Here is a 15,520-nt window from a genome sequence, read left to right on the forward strand (position 1 = left end):
TTTATAAATACTTGCTCTTCCACTGGGAATCCTCTGATAACCTTTGAAACTCCAACTCAAAAAAAAAATATTGAACAAATGTATGTAAACACTAAATGAATAAAGGAATGAGTGCGACCTATCTTAGCACTGCCACTTTTCTATTGAGGGCTTTGGACTCAGAGAAGCCTGGATTTGCCTGCTCTAGACTGCCTTGGCACTTATGCAACCTGGAGCCCCAGGATGATCCTTGCCTACCAGGAGATCCCAGGAACTGATCCCAAGGCTCATGTCAATCAGCTCTTGCTCCTTCCCCCACTACCTTTAAAGCTTACCTTGCCTTTTGACTCATTCCTTCAAAGTCTACCACAGTGATGAAAGCTTGACAAATCTACTCCTCTTAAAGCTTTAATGGCCACTAAGAGCTTAATGCACTAGCTTTGCATAGAAATTTCTATTTTAACAAGAGAACTAGTAAACACCCAATGCCTTAGCTCATCAGAATAATGAATATAATAACCAATAATTACTTAGTTGCTGCTATATGCCAAACACTCTTTTAAGAGTTTTATATGTTTAAGCCTCATACAAATTCTATAAAGTAAGTTGTTAGAATAAAGTCTCAAACTTCCATCAAACATCTTCCCACCAGCCTGTCACTGGTGTCTGAAATCTCATCATCTGCTGTATCTTCAGTCAGTGAATCCCTGGCACACAGTAGGTGTTTGGGTTCCCCAGGAGTAGACTCTGAGCAAGGATGCAAGTAGAAAGAGTGGACCTGGGAGGTGTAGAAAACACTGGGAGGGGATGGGGAGCTACACAGGGAAGGAAAGCAGACGGTAAAAGATGTGCCATCAGACCAGCTAATGTCGTGGGCCACAGAAGCTCAGTCCCATGGGGACACTGGGATATGGTAGAGAAACATACCTCACCATTATCTCACCCAGGAGTGAGGGAGCTGAGGTATTTATAAGGAAACTCTTGCCAATCATTGGTGGGGGACTGCTCCAGGTAGCACCAATTCCTCACCTCTTCATCTAGCAGTGGGTGTGGCAGGGTGACTTCGGAGAATCCCTCAAACAAAGAGATACAGATAATGGCAGAAGAAGTTGGCTGGAGTCCACCTAAGTGGCAAGGCCCAAAGGAGATGAACAATAACCAACAGCATCTACCACAGTGTTTTACTAACTTTTTGTTGAACGAATGAATGAGATGGTGGTGGTGACAGGAGGCAAAGATACCCTGATTTTCACTGGTTTGGTATGACTGTTAATCTGTCTTATCATCTTAGTGGCTTTCCATTATTTAGGACAACTCTACTATAGAACCTCCAGATTCTCTGATCTTGTTGGTGGCAAGGGGAAAATGCTTCACAAGAGTCCCAGAAACACAGACAGACTTCTGGTTTCCAATTGTTCAACCCCCATGATTACATTTTCACCAGTCCTCTGGAGAGTTTATCACAAAATGCCAAGGCCTCTGAAGTAGCTATCAGGAAAGCAAAAAAGACCTAAGAGGACAGATGTCATCAATTTTTCATGCTTCCTCCCTAGCAAACTCAACCATAACACTAACCTTGGTAACACAAGCCCAGTAGAAACTATGTGCAGTGCATGTTTGGATTAAATTCTCTGTTGATTTTTCTTGATTTATAAGTTAAAACTCAGCCAATGCAAATCTTTCCCCCTACTCTACCAATTTCTGTCTTGAACTAAGTATTCAATATTTTGTCAACCTATAATTTCTGTTATTTTTAACCTCATAAAATTATTACTATTATTTTTAACAGAAGCCCTGTGCAAGATTGGAGGATAGTTTTTCTGGTTTTGTTTCCAGAATTATTTCACATTTCTGAATTAATGTAGCACCAGGTCCCAAGAATCACATGATCTCATTGCTTTTCCATGTAGGTTTCTCATGTTAGTTTTTTCATGACACATCACACCAGAAAATGATACATCACACCAGAGTTTTAGATCCATAAGCAACACATGGTGATGGTGCTAGGGCCAAGGACAAGGAACGACTGTGATACAATCCCCTCTGGAAGAACCTACCTTCCTTGAAAAATACCTTCCTTGAAAAGGAATGTTCTTCTCCACCTCCCTCCTCTTACACATTCTTTGTTTCCAAATGGAACTTCTGTGTGAAAGACTTAATATGCCTTGAATTCCAAGGTCATGTTTCAGAGGAAATTGGAAAGTTGCTCCAAAGCAGAGCCTGAGAAGACATCTGTAGCTTTGAGAAAACAGGAGCAGGTTTTGTGTGCTTTTCACAGGGGGTTGTTCACCAGGGACAACAACAGCCGTTAACTGTAAACTAACACTGCCACCTGACTGCTTTGAGGTCAGCACGCTAGGAGATTGATAAGCAAAGAAAGAGGTTACTGTAGCATATCGGGGACAACTGACCCTCTCAAGGGGAAACTGAGTCACTACCACATACTGAGGGCAGAGAAGAGTATATGTATGTGGTTATATATATATAATATATGTAATATATAAATGTATATGATACATAAATATATAACATATAATTATATATAATATATAAATGTATATTATATATATTATATAATATATAAATGCCTAATTATATATCATATATAAATGTATATGATATATAATATATAATTATATGTAATATACAAATGTATATGACACATAAATATATAATAATTACATACCATATAATCAAATAAATATATGATATATAATTATTATATATTTCCTGCCCAGGAAATGGCGATCCTTCCAAGGGGGTGAACTGCACACTCAGTTAAGAGAAAATCCTTTTGTTAGGAAGGGAGGGCAAAAAGAGGGAGAGAAGGGAGAAAGAAGGAAGTCTTAGCACATCAATGGATATGATGGACTTTCAAGTATCCAGAGGTTTCAGCTCACAGGAGACAAATGTCAGTAGTGAGCCTGGAGTACTGAAAGAGCTAAGAAGGGAAGGCCAGAAGTTCAGCCTTCAGTCTCCAAGCTGTTCCCTTGCCAATCCCCTTCTTTTTTCGCCCCTTCTCTATCACCTCTTCTCTTTCCTCTTCCAAAATAAAAATAGGAAGCGTGTAAAGCTTGGTAAATCATCTGGTTTTTAGGTTGTTTTTCCTTGGAGTGGCTAAGACTGCTTTTTATTGGCTTGGCAGGATGTTTTCAGATTGTGTGGAGAGGACTCCTCTGTGTGTGTGCCCATGTGTGCGTATGTGTGCCTGTCTGCGTGTGTGTGCGTGTGTGTGAGTGTTTATTTGAGTACTGGGTTTTGGAATGCAAAGTAACACATATGTGTTTCCTTTTTGGTATATATATATTTTTTATATGTTTTATATCATATATAATAATTATATATTTTATATCCTATATAATTATATATTTATAAATAAATATATGTAACATAATTATTAATTATATATCCATATATAATATATAATTTTCTTTCTTTGCCCCCTCTCCTATTAATTTACTATGTAATATAAAATGTAATAAAAGTGGTAAGCCTTATATGTTGGTATTTAAGTTACAGGATATTAAAGGGGAGTGTAATTCAGCTAGTAGTGCAAGTAAACATAACCCAAGGATGAATAAAATGACACAGTGTCTAGAATCTTGGAGAGGGCTAGTCTGTTTTCATTTGTATGAAGGACAGTTACATCATATCAGGCAGGTGAAAGCATGATTTTGCTTTATTTGGACAATAAATATAGAAAAAAAGAGATATACCTAGTTGATAAGGGTTGCATTGTTCTGAATCATTCCGTTATCAACTTGACCACGCTAAAATCTTTCTCAGAATCCCCTTCTCTTTCTCTTCCTAATCTGCATGGTTCCAGGTTACAGTTGGCCAAAAGAGGAGCTTGTTCAGGATTTTGAAGACAGAAGTAAAGCCGTGGCCATTACTCTCAGCAGGTCGTTTACTCTGCATCCAGCCCATACTCTTGAATGCTGACCTACTGACAAATCAAATTCTCATCCATGGCCCCAGAGATTCAGTAGCTACACAGAGGCATCACATAGTCCCCTGGAAGATCTCCTTTGCTTTCCATTCAATCCCAGAGCCGTGAGATTCTCATGCGTTTCTTTTTCACTTCTCTACTAAAATGTAATCAGCCTTTTCTGTAGCATGTTCCATCAATCACTGTCAAAGAACATGAACTTCACATCAAAGACATAAAAAGTGCCCTCCTTTTTTTTCCTAGCAAAAAAGGAACAGGTTTCTAGGCATTCCACTATTGTATTGATCATTTACTGCAACTTTCGGGATGTAAATGTCATAATAGTGACATTAGGAATACATTTTGCTGTTCTGACTTTTAACATAAGGAAAATAGAAATAGAAATTCCATGTTTAGCCAGAAATCATCTTGAGCATCCAGCATATAAACTTACTGATTATACTTAAATCAGCCTTGTAATTAATGCCATACTTGCAAACGGACGTAGACATCAAGGGCCGTCCTCTGATAAAGCATTTCATCGCAGCTGGTGTCCAATAGTCCTTGTTTTTAATATGCTGAGTGCTGTGCCTGATATAAAATGGGAAGGTTATTACTGATTACTAATAATCAACTGATTATTAGTAATGTTTCTGAAATACAGGCTTACATCATAGTTCACTGATTGCTCTAAATCCTGGTGTTCCACACTCTGCTCTGTTCCACTCTGAAGCACCATGGTTCATAGGACAGGTTCTCAGCCTCTAAGGGGGCTTCTGATGCAAGTGGGTTGAAGGATGGACAGAAGCAGGCATATCCCAAGCACTTAAAAGTATGTTTATGATTTCGCCTGTTCATCCTTTTGGGTTCTTTGATTGCAGGCAACAGAAATCTTCGTCCAACCAGCAAAAGAGAGATTTGGAGAAAGAGAAGGAAGCAGCTCACGGAATAGAAGGTAAAGATGGAGAAGTAGGATTGGAGCATCTGGGGAGTAGACACTCATGGGTGTGGGCGGAGGGGAGCCTCTTCAGAGAACCACTGTCTGCTTGATAGAACTGCAGCCATCTTCAGTCCCATCAGGCACTCTGCTCAAGATTTCCATCTAGGGATAAGAGATGGGCCCTGTTTGAGTTTCAGGCTGCCCTTGGCCAAGGCAAGGGGGACTTGGCTGCTAGACTATAAATACTGGGTGAGGGATGGCTTCTCAAAGAGAAATCAGGATGTCCATAACAGAGGTCACTGTGTCATGAAAAGATGAACCCTGTGGTGTCTTCCCATTGACATTTTCTGTACGAGTAATGGGACTATGACCAGGACACGAGACAGGGTGGCCCAAGAACAAGCCCCTGGTCTCGGTATTATGTTTCCAGCTCCTCATTTCCTACTGAGTAGCCTAGGTTTCTGGGAATTATCCAGAACCAGATGGTATTTGTATTTCCAAGAGACCCAGCATTTCAAAGTCTGACATATGCCACACTCAGATAGCTATGAAAGCAAAGTCAAGCGACAATTGGGAACAGTTTTTTCCAGACATCTCTTTTTATCTAGATCTCAGTTACAGGGAGTCTGAAAAGTTCCATTATCTCAGCAGAGAAATCACGGCAGGCAAGTTTGCTATGGCTGTTTCATTTCTGTGTTGTCCAACAACTGCTCAAATCTCAATCCCTTCTCTCCAGTCAAATGCATCTTTTGGCCCAAATCCGGGGCCCCACATACATAGCTCCTAATATCTGGAATAGCCTCCACAGCCAAGTGAATGAGTCAGTCTTCTGAGTTGATTCAAAGCCCCAGAGACTTAGTTCCAAAAGCTTCCAACAATGCCCTTAGGGTGCATGACTATGTTTGAACATTCAGTAAAGTGTGAACTTGTGGTAGTCTCTGTATATAGACTCAGTTATTTGCATTCATCTGTCTTTTTTCTTAGGTCAGGAGAGTCCCAAGGAGAAGGATCATATCTGGTTTCCCCTTCTGCTTCTACCCGGTGTCTAGGAGAGTGCACGCTCAGTCAGCATTGATAACTAACTCCGGTAAATAACTCAAGGAAAAGGCAAACATTAGGAGACAGAAAACCAGATACTAATCTCACTTTTACAAATGAGGGCAAGCCATCCAACCTCAGTGAGCCTCAGTCCTCTCATCTTTGTAATGGTGACCATAACTCACTCCACTTTCCCGCCACAGAGTGGTTATAATGCTTAAATGGGGAAGGTGATGTGAAAGTGGCTTATCATCTCAGCTATAGACATGCCACATTGCTATTAAGTCACCAAGGCATGCTAGAGACAATCAGAATAAAACCTGGACAAGCTCAGTCAACCCCGGCAACCCTGGCATTCTGGTACTCCTAGAACAGTGTTTTATGTTTATTCTTTTGGGGTAACATTTAAGCTTTGAGGCCACAGAGCAGAAGCCTTGCCATTTTATATCAAGCACAGCAGTCAGCATATTAAAAACCAGGACTGCTGAACACCAGCTGCGATGAAATGCTTTATCAGAGGACATTAAGAAGTCAGGCTCTTCCTTTCTCAGCAGTATTTTTTCTAAAGTCTTTTTTTCCATCTGTCCCTACCACGAAGACACTTGTTCACACTCAGACTGCTTCCTGCCTGGACCCCTGCCACCTTCTCCTGCCTGACTTTCTATCTCTTGCCTTCTCACCCTGTCTCAGTGCCAGAAAGCTCACGATGCCACTTCGCAATGCAACTTGGAACAGCTTCTGGGTTTCTGCACCAGCTGCCTCTTCTGTGTTGGGGGATAGAGATATTAAAAATTGCCTTCTATATCGCTGCTTTGTTTCCTTCCATCCTTTCTTCCCCCCGTTTTGGATTTTGTTTTCTTTTTTCTTAAAATTGCCTGCTAAAAGCAAAAGCCAAAAGTGACTTCTTTACCTCCCTTTTTTTTTTTTTTCCTTTTTGTTGTGTTTAACATAAATCAATGTTGTCTGTCTCTGAAAACTAAAAGTCCCATATAACCAAAACTCCAGCACAGCAAAATCATTTTGAAGTTTTGGCAGAAAGTCGTAGGAGAGTAACACCAAAAGGAACTCCTACATTGCAAACCTTTGCTGGGGTACCCCAGCATTCAACAACGTACCCCCAGTGCTGAGTGTTTTGATCTCTAGGTCAAAAACTATGCAGGAGTTTTGCCTCCAGCTTTTCTCCTCCTAAACCTGGACCAAAATTCCTTTCTTTCTGACCATCTGGTCTCCTCATTTAACTTGGCCAAGCACAGCTTGACAATCCTCCCCTACTGCGATGGCACAAAGGGAAGCAAAAGAGACCTGAAATCAGCCTGATACAGTCTCAGACTTCAATTCCATGCTACTTAAGGTGAAATAAACCATCAAAGTGATATATTAGGAAACTATGAGCAGCAAAGCCATGTTCATTCAAAACTGAAGGCAGGGAAGAAATGGATTTAAAATGAATAGTTCTGGTCCTTTGGGAAGAAATGACTGGAAATTCTATCCCACTGAGCCTTACTTCAAAACAATAATGGCCAATCGCATTTGCATTATTCTTCACAGTTAACAGAGCACATTTACAAATGGGGGGACATCAAAGGATAGCTAATAATAATTTATATTTGACTCCTCCTATTTTCGAGGCTCTTTGAGATTGGAAACTTCATTCATCCTCTCCCAAATTTTGGAAGCTGGAGAAAGCAAGAATTTATTCAATCATTCATCTATTCAACTCTTGTCTATTGGATGTCTACGGTGTGCCTGCCACTGTTCTAGGCCCTGAAATATAAAGCAGTGAAAAAAACAGATGAGGTCATAGATCTCATTGAGCTTATATTCTAGTAGGAAAATAGACAATAAGTAAATTGAACAAATATAGACTATGTCAGGTGAGATAAGGTGGGGATAAAAGAAAACAAAAACAAAGCCAGGTAAAGGGTACAGAGAGTCATAGGGGAGTGGATACTGTTTTCTGTAGGGTGGTCCCGATGAAGTGATGTTTGAGCAGAGACTTAAGGAACGAAGGGACCAGATGAGAGGAAGGGCCCAGCCAGAGAGGAAGCAATGACTCTTGAGAACAAGGCATGGAAGTCCTTGTTGGACACTGCCAAGATGTTGGCTTTCAGCCTGAGCGAGTGGGAAGACTTTACCCAGTTTTCAGCAGAGTAACATGATCTGACTTACATTTTGAAAGGGTTCCTCTTGCAGACACTGTGCACTATCCCTAGTAACCATTCCTTCCTTCTTGCATGATAGAAAACCCACAATTTTAGCTGGATGCATGGCATCACAGAATAAAGACTATATTTCCCAGCCTTTCCTGCAGGCAGGTATAGCCATAACACTAAGTCTGGCCAATGGACCATGAGTGGAAGTGTGATTGGGTAATTGAAAAGTCACGCTTAAAAGACAGGTGGTTTTGACCTTTTTCTTCTTTACTTCGTTCTTCATCCTCTGCCTAGAATGCAGATGTGATGGTTGGAGCTCCAGCTGCTCTATTGGACTATGAAGACAAGGGTTACCCCTCTGGATGGGACAGTGCGGAGTTGGAAGAAGCTCAGGTCCCTAAGGATTTTGTGGAGTAGATCCATACCAGCACATACAGGCTGACTGCAGACATTAATTTTATCTCATGCCCCTGGAAGTTAAGCCCAGTTCAAATGGCTGCTATCTTTCTGTCTACTATGTAGGGAACAATATTGGAGGGATAAGAGTGAAAATAGGGATAGTCTCTATTTCATAAATAGGAACCCTGAAGCCTGAAGAAGTTAAATGAAGTACATTAGGATTGTGGGTAAAAGTATTGGCTTTAAAGTTAGTAAACTTGTCTGTATTTAAATCCTGCCTCCAATACTTCCTAACCTTATAACCTTGTGCAATGTCTTAGCCTCTGTAAGCCCGATTTCCTCATCTGTAGAATGGGATGATAACAATGCCTATCTTAGACTATGATTGTGTGTATTAAATAAAATAAACCATGAAAGGACCTAACACAGCCTGGTAGAATTGGCATTCCTCACCTGCTGGTTCCCTCTCCCTCCTTCGCTTCTTCTCCCGACCCTTTCCCACCTCTTGCATCTGTCCAGGAAATGGTGATCCTTCCAAGGGGGTGAACTGCACACTCAGTTAAGAGAAAATCCTTTTGTTAGGAAGGGAGGGCAAAAAGAGGGAGAGAAGGGAGAAAGAAGGAAGTCTTAGCACATCAATGGATATGATGGACTTTCAAGTATCCAGAGGTTTCAGCTCACAGGAGACAAATGTCAGTAGTGAGCCTGGAGTACTGAAAGATCTAAGAAGGGAAGGCCAGAAGTTCAGCCTTCAGTCTCCAAGCTGTTCCCTTGCCAATCCCCTTCTTTTTTCGCCCCTTCTCTATCACCTCTTCTCTTTCCTCTTCCAAAATAAAAATAGGAAGCGTGTAAAGCTTGGTAAATCATCTGGTTTTCAGGCTGTTTTTCCTTGGAGTGGCTAAGACCATTTTTTATTGGCTTGGCAGGATGTTTTGAGATTGTATGGAGAGGGTTCCTCTGTGTGTGTGCCCATGTGTGTGTATGTGTGCCTGCCTGTGCGTGTGTGCGCACGTGTGTGCGTGTTTATCTGAGTACTGGGCTTTGGAATGCAAAGTCTCACATACGTGTTTCCTTTTTGGTAGCAGATTCTCTTCCTAATTATGTTTTGCTCAGGCTAATATTAAAACGAATTGGTTTCCTCTGACAACAATAAGTGTAATAATAACAGGAAATGGCCCAGAATCATACAATAACAAAAATAGAGCCAGAGAGGAAGCAACGAGACTCTTGAGAACATTTTGCTGATCTACTTCTCCATTCCATTTCGTCCATGAATTCATCTCTTCACTGATTCAGAAAACTATTCTTATTACTGGTGAGACTAACAGGAAGCCTGAAAAAAATTCAACTTATTCCCTTTAATCAGAAATTTATGTGAACCACTAAATACAAAAAATTAGAAAAAAAAGATGCATGTCAGCTTCTGTGTAAAGATTGGCCTGTATTCTACCCAACACCACTATTTTGTAAGAAGGGTTAAGTCAAAATAACACTTCCATTAATTATCTTATACATGAAAGGTTCTGATAAGTTCTGTAGTAAAACAACCTGGCTCACTTTGTCAAACCTAACAAGGCCCAAATTTATTTGATCATGCAACTATCTTTTCCTTTTTTATTGACTACTTGTGAACTTTGAAATTAGGATCACAGAATACAAACCTTTCAATGTTTTCATTCGCAAGGAAATGCTCTACTTGTGTTCTGAATGCTGTCTCTGGGCATTTATTCTTAATATCATGCACATTAATTGTGTTATTTGGTTGCTTAAGCCTCTGTAAAGAGACTATTCTCTTAACAATAGCATATTCTATTCACCAACATAATTGATTGAAGCAGAAGTTTGGAAGATAAAATGCCTTTGCAATCTAACAACCATCGTCTTGACCTTACCTGACACATTCAGAAGGAGGAAAAGGGATCTCTCTATCCCAAAGCACTTTTTTCTTTGCCCTCCCTGCACAGGAAGTCTTCAGAGTCATTTCTACCAGTGGATGGAACCTCAGGCCAGTTCACTTCACACCACACACAGACCCTCTTTGTTAAGGAGAGAGATACGCACCAGTAACAACCTCTTTACTTACTTAAATCTGTGTGATGAAGGGTCCATAGTAATCCACCAGGGATTCACAGGGTGAATGGGTGGGTGAAGAGTCTAGCTACAATAGCTATTTACAATTGATGCCAATAAAGCCCTAGAGTCTAGCCTGTGTGTGTATTAAATGAGATGACAGAAGACAAGGCTGAGGTCAGAGTTCAGGGAACCTGGTCTAGGTACACTCCGTGGGTCCAGGTTTGACTTGTAGACTTGGTACACACAGCAATCAACAATCAACCAGTTTGTCTGATTAATGACAACTGCCAAAAGGGGTCACACACAAAGTACCAAAGCCCAGCTAAGCCCAAACGGGGTCAGCTTGCTGGTCACAGAGGCTTTTTTATTAGGTGAGACATCTGTTCAGATCTCTGTTGTCAATTAGGTCGTTATTGGATTCTGCTAACAAGTATTGATAGCTGATAGTGGGCGATGCCATTGAGAGGATACATTACCACCTTCGCTAACTGTAAATCAGCCTGCTGTGTTTACCTGAGAGCATCTGAATAAGCACCTCCTTCTGGCTTTCCCAGCTGGGGGTTCTCCCCTGTTCCTGGAATGAGGCACAGTGAGAGTGGCTGTCTAAACACCCAGCAACCAATCAGAGCATCCAGAGCAAAGGTATTGAGCTCCACAGAAACTTTTGTATAAAGACGTTCGTCATTTTTATCTTTCTAAAGTAATACACACGTGGCAGAAAATTCAGAATACTGTAGGCAATCAAAAGAAAGGAAATCAAGATGACCTATAGTGTCATAATCTTGCTATCTATCCTTAGAATTTTTTTTCTGTACACTTACTGTATTTCCACAGGGCTGAAATCATGCTCTCCCTGGCATGCAAGCCTTTGTTTTACTCCATTCCAGCCACACTGGCCCCCTTGAAATTCTCCCAACACTCCAGGCATGTTTCCACCTCATGATCTTTGCATTTTCAGTTTTCCCCTCATGGAATATTCTTCCTCTGGACCCTCCAATGACCAACATTCACACCTGTGTCAGGTCACTGTTCAAATGCTCTTCCCTCCAAGAAAGCTTGCTAACCAAATGAGCAAAAACAATTGTTTCTCTTTGCCATTCTTCGATTACTTGTTCTGCTTTATTTTCCTTCAATGCACACATGAGCTGATAGCATATTTTATAGTCATTTGCTTGTTATCAGTGTTTCCACTGCAGTTTAAGCTCCACACAGGCAGATGCTTTGCTTGTTCATCAAATCCCTACAACCTAAAACATTGCCTGCCTGGCCATAGCCAGTGCTCAATAAATATTTATTAAATAAGTGAATACATTTTGTTTTGTGAATTGATTTTTTTCCCTTTAACAATATTGTACAGAACCTTCAGGATCACTAAATATTCTTCAGTGAACTTTTAAAAAGACTATATCACATCCTATACTATGGCTGTATTATAAAGAATCTAATCAATTTCCAATGGTTGAACAGTTAGGTTAAGTAGTCCTCCATCTTTTTTTTTTTTTAAGAGAGAGAGGAACTTGCTCTTTTGCCCAATATGGAGTGCAGCAGTGTGATCACAGTTCACCGCAGCCTCCAACTCCAGGCTTAAGTGATCCTCCCACCTCAGCCTCCAGAGTTGCTGGGACTACAGTGGATGCCAACATGCTTACCTCCTCACCCCACCATCTTTTATTCTCCCATTTCTAAACATATGTAGTACCTTGAAAGTATTTACATGATTTGTCCGTACAGGGCAAACCTTGACCTTGAAGACTTAGTTGAAAGTTTAACTGGAGGAACAGTCATTGGTAAACCCTTGACCCCGAAGGAATTTGAATTCCTTTGGTAGAGAAGGTAGAGATGAGCGCACATCCCCAACTGGGAGAATTGGCCACATTATTTTCAGTGGTCAGTGATGTGATAGTCACCTCACATGTGATTTCATGCAAGTACTCAAGCCTTGCGTAAAAGAAGAAAGTATGTAGAGACATGTAGGTGTCGTGGACTAAATTGTGCCCTCCCATTCATATGTTGAAGCCGTAACTCCCAGTACCTCAGAGTGTGACTGCATTTGGAGATAAGGTCTTTAAAGAGGTGATTAAATTATAAGAAGGGTATGAGGGTGACCCTGATCTAATCTGACTGATGTCTTTAAAGAAGACGACATTTGGACACAGAGAGAAATACCAGGGATGTACAGGCACAGAGGAAAGACCATGAGAAGACACAGGCAGAAGACAGCCATCTCTAAGCCAAGGAAAGGGGCCTCAGGAGACACCATCCCTGTCAACATCTTGATCTTGTATTCCCAGATTCCAGAACTACAAGAAAATAAATTTCTGTTGTTTAAGTCACCTGGTCTGTGGTATTTTATTATGGCAGTCAGAGTAAACTACTACAATAGGTAAGTGCAATGATGTTAAGATGTCTCCGAGTCAAGCACAGTGGCTCATGCCTATAATCTCAGCACTTTGGGAGGTCGAGGTGGGTGGATCACCTGAGGTCAGGAGTTCGAGACTAGTCTGGCCAACATGGCAGAACCCTGTCTCTACTAAAAATACAAAAATTAGCCAGGCATGCTGGATGGCGCCAGTAATCCCAACTACTCAGGAGGCTGAAGCAGGAGAATTGCTTGAACCAGGAGGTGGCGGTTACAGTGAGCCGACATCATGCCATTGTACTCCAGCCTGGGTGACAAGAGCGAAACTCCGTCTCAAAAAAAAAAAAAAGATGTCTCTGAAAGGGGATTTGGTGCTTGGTAAGTATATATTTTATTGCATCTCGAAGGTCACAATTTTCTACACTAACATTTCTAAAATTAAAATGAAAGTTGTTAGGTGCATAAAAATCAATAGTTGAACACTTACTTAATGTGTAACTTCTCTGGAGCTCTTGGAGGTAAAAAATTAAGCAACAAAAGTGAATGTACAGTTCTCAAGGAATCAATGTAGATTTCAAATTACTGGTAATTTCTGTGCCCCTCCAGGGGATATTTTATTTCCACTCTAGTTTGTCCACCTTTTTAACTGTTAATTAATTAATTTGACTAATATATAGTAAGCACTTACTATGCAACCGTTCCTGGGGATACAGCAGTGCGTAAGATAGGTGCTTCCCAACCATCATGGAATTTAAACTTATTGTGAGAGTTTAAATGACAGGCAATTGCAATAGGGCACCTTTAACTGGCAGAGGAAGCTTTATTTCCTAAGTCAGGGGTTGACAAACTTTCTGTAAAGGGCCAGAAAAGAAATACTTACAGCTTTGGGGGCCATGCAGTCTCTATCTCAACTACTCAACTATGCTGTTGTAGAGTGAAAGCAGCCATAGACAGTAGGTAAACAATGAGCATAGCTGTGTTCCAATAAAACTTTATTTACAAAAACAGGATGTAGGCTAGATTTGACTCAGGGGCCATAGTGTGCTGACACCTAAATTCTACACTCGAGGATTGCATCACAATTTTTTTTTTCCTCAGGCCAATAAAAGACATCTCTGGAAAAATAGCCTGTCAAGTGAGATGCATCCAATAAAGCGTGGATAGATTCTTGGGCTCTGTAGCTTATGCAAGAGAACAGATGATTCTTGCAAGATCTGTCTGAGACCTCTAACTACACAAAACATGAAATTGCATATCCAGATGGTTCTACCAGAAATAAGAGGTGTGGTCACCTGAGCTTATGACACCAGTCCCACCCTTCTCTAACTCTTCAGAACAGTGAACACCACCCTTTCATATGATTCAAGGCAGCAATGCTGGGGGGTGATTGTGCCTAAAGTTTGGGGCTGGGCTGGCAGCCTCTGATCATTGCTGCCCTCCATTAGGGCTTATTCGTGCTTCTTATCCAAGTTTCCAGTGCCTTTGCTCTCAAAACAGTACTTCTCACAAACCATGATTTGTGGCCTACACTGCATGTACCACACCCTGAAGTAAAACTTCCAGACCACATGAAAACATGGGTGTGCACAATTTCCAAAAATTTCTATGTAGAGTTGATCTACCTGGATATAGAAGTGGTATAAAGTCTTCAGTCTTGCAATTATAGGCTCTCTGAAGCCCTCACTTTCCAGTATAAGAAAGCACAACTAAGGTCCCAAATCATTGGGAACCGCATCATAATTATGACTGAACTTTTGAACATCATTCCACACAAAACAGTTGCTCGACAACAAGCAGGGACAAGGTGTGAGGCACAGAGGACAAATGACTTTTCATCACTGAGGAGTTTATGCATGCATTCAACAAACATTCATTCTCTGCTTGCTATGAGCCAGGCACTGTTCTAGGTGGTGGGTAAGACAAAAATCACTGCCCCATGGAGATTACAGTCTGCATCCAGAAAGGCTTCCTGGTAGAGGAGACAATTGAACTGGGAGGGGTTTTATATTGTACAACTCCAGTGGGGTGCTCTTCACATCACAGTCTATTTCAATAGCATTCCCTGGTCTACAGGCATACCATTCTGAATGCAGTCAATCTCGTCTGAATAGCATTCCCCGGAATTGTGAGATGTACAACCCGTGTGGTCTTATGTAGTCACCATGACTGGAGTCTTGAAAAAGGATAAGGATTTTAGTAGGTCCAGAAATGAAGGAAGTCAGTCCAAGGAGAGGGAAATAATATGTGCCAAGGTATTAATAATCATTTATTTAGTGCCTACTATTACATGACTCTGGGCCCCGGGGCTACTAAAAGGTAAACTCCTAGGACTTGCATTATAATACCACATCACTCCTTCAGTCATAGAATTTTAAAAATTGTTATTAGGCACCCACTGTGTTCTGGGCCCTGCTATAAAACACAGGGATGTAGTGGTGAAGAAATCAGAAGTGGTCCCTAACTGCATAGAATTCACAATCCAATGGGAAAGACATCTTCGCTAATTACAAGATAACGAGCAATTCAAAAGTAAAGGCTGGGCACTTACGAGACATGTAACTGGGTAGTTAAGAGACTTCTCTGTTGGATGAGGGTGGAAAGAAGGGAATAAAAGCTTGAGAGAGGGGAATAGATTTGGATTGTCTAAGAAA

The 15,520-nt window shown here is 41.0% G+C and overlaps 2 long non-coding RNA genes across 2 annotated transcripts in view; one reads left to right on the forward strand and one right to left on the reverse strand.

Moving 5' to 3' along the window:
- Positions 1-9,010, forward strand: part of LOC117089485 — a 195,562-nt gene extending 186,552 nt beyond the window's left edge. The window contains exons 5-7 of the long non-coding RNA XR_004439631.1: positions 4,789-4,862; positions 5,832-5,934; positions 8,333-9,010. This is a non-coding gene — a long non-coding RNA (uncharacterized LOC117089485). The remainder of the gene's footprint in view (positions 1-4,788; positions 4,863-5,831; positions 5,935-8,332) is intronic.
- Positions 1-15,520, reverse strand: part of LOC117089484 — a 216,061-nt gene that overhangs the window by 31,758 nt on the left and 168,783 nt on the right. The window lies entirely within an intron of this gene.

Source organism: Trachypithecus francoisi, unplaced genomic scaffold (assembly GCF_009764315.1).
Source record: "Trachypithecus francoisi isolate TF-2019V2 unplaced genomic scaffold, Tfra_2.0 Lachesis_group11, whole genome shotgun sequence".
In the NCBI taxonomy this organism is placed as follows: Eukaryota; Metazoa; Chordata; class Mammalia; order Primates; family Cercopithecidae; genus Trachypithecus; species Trachypithecus francoisi.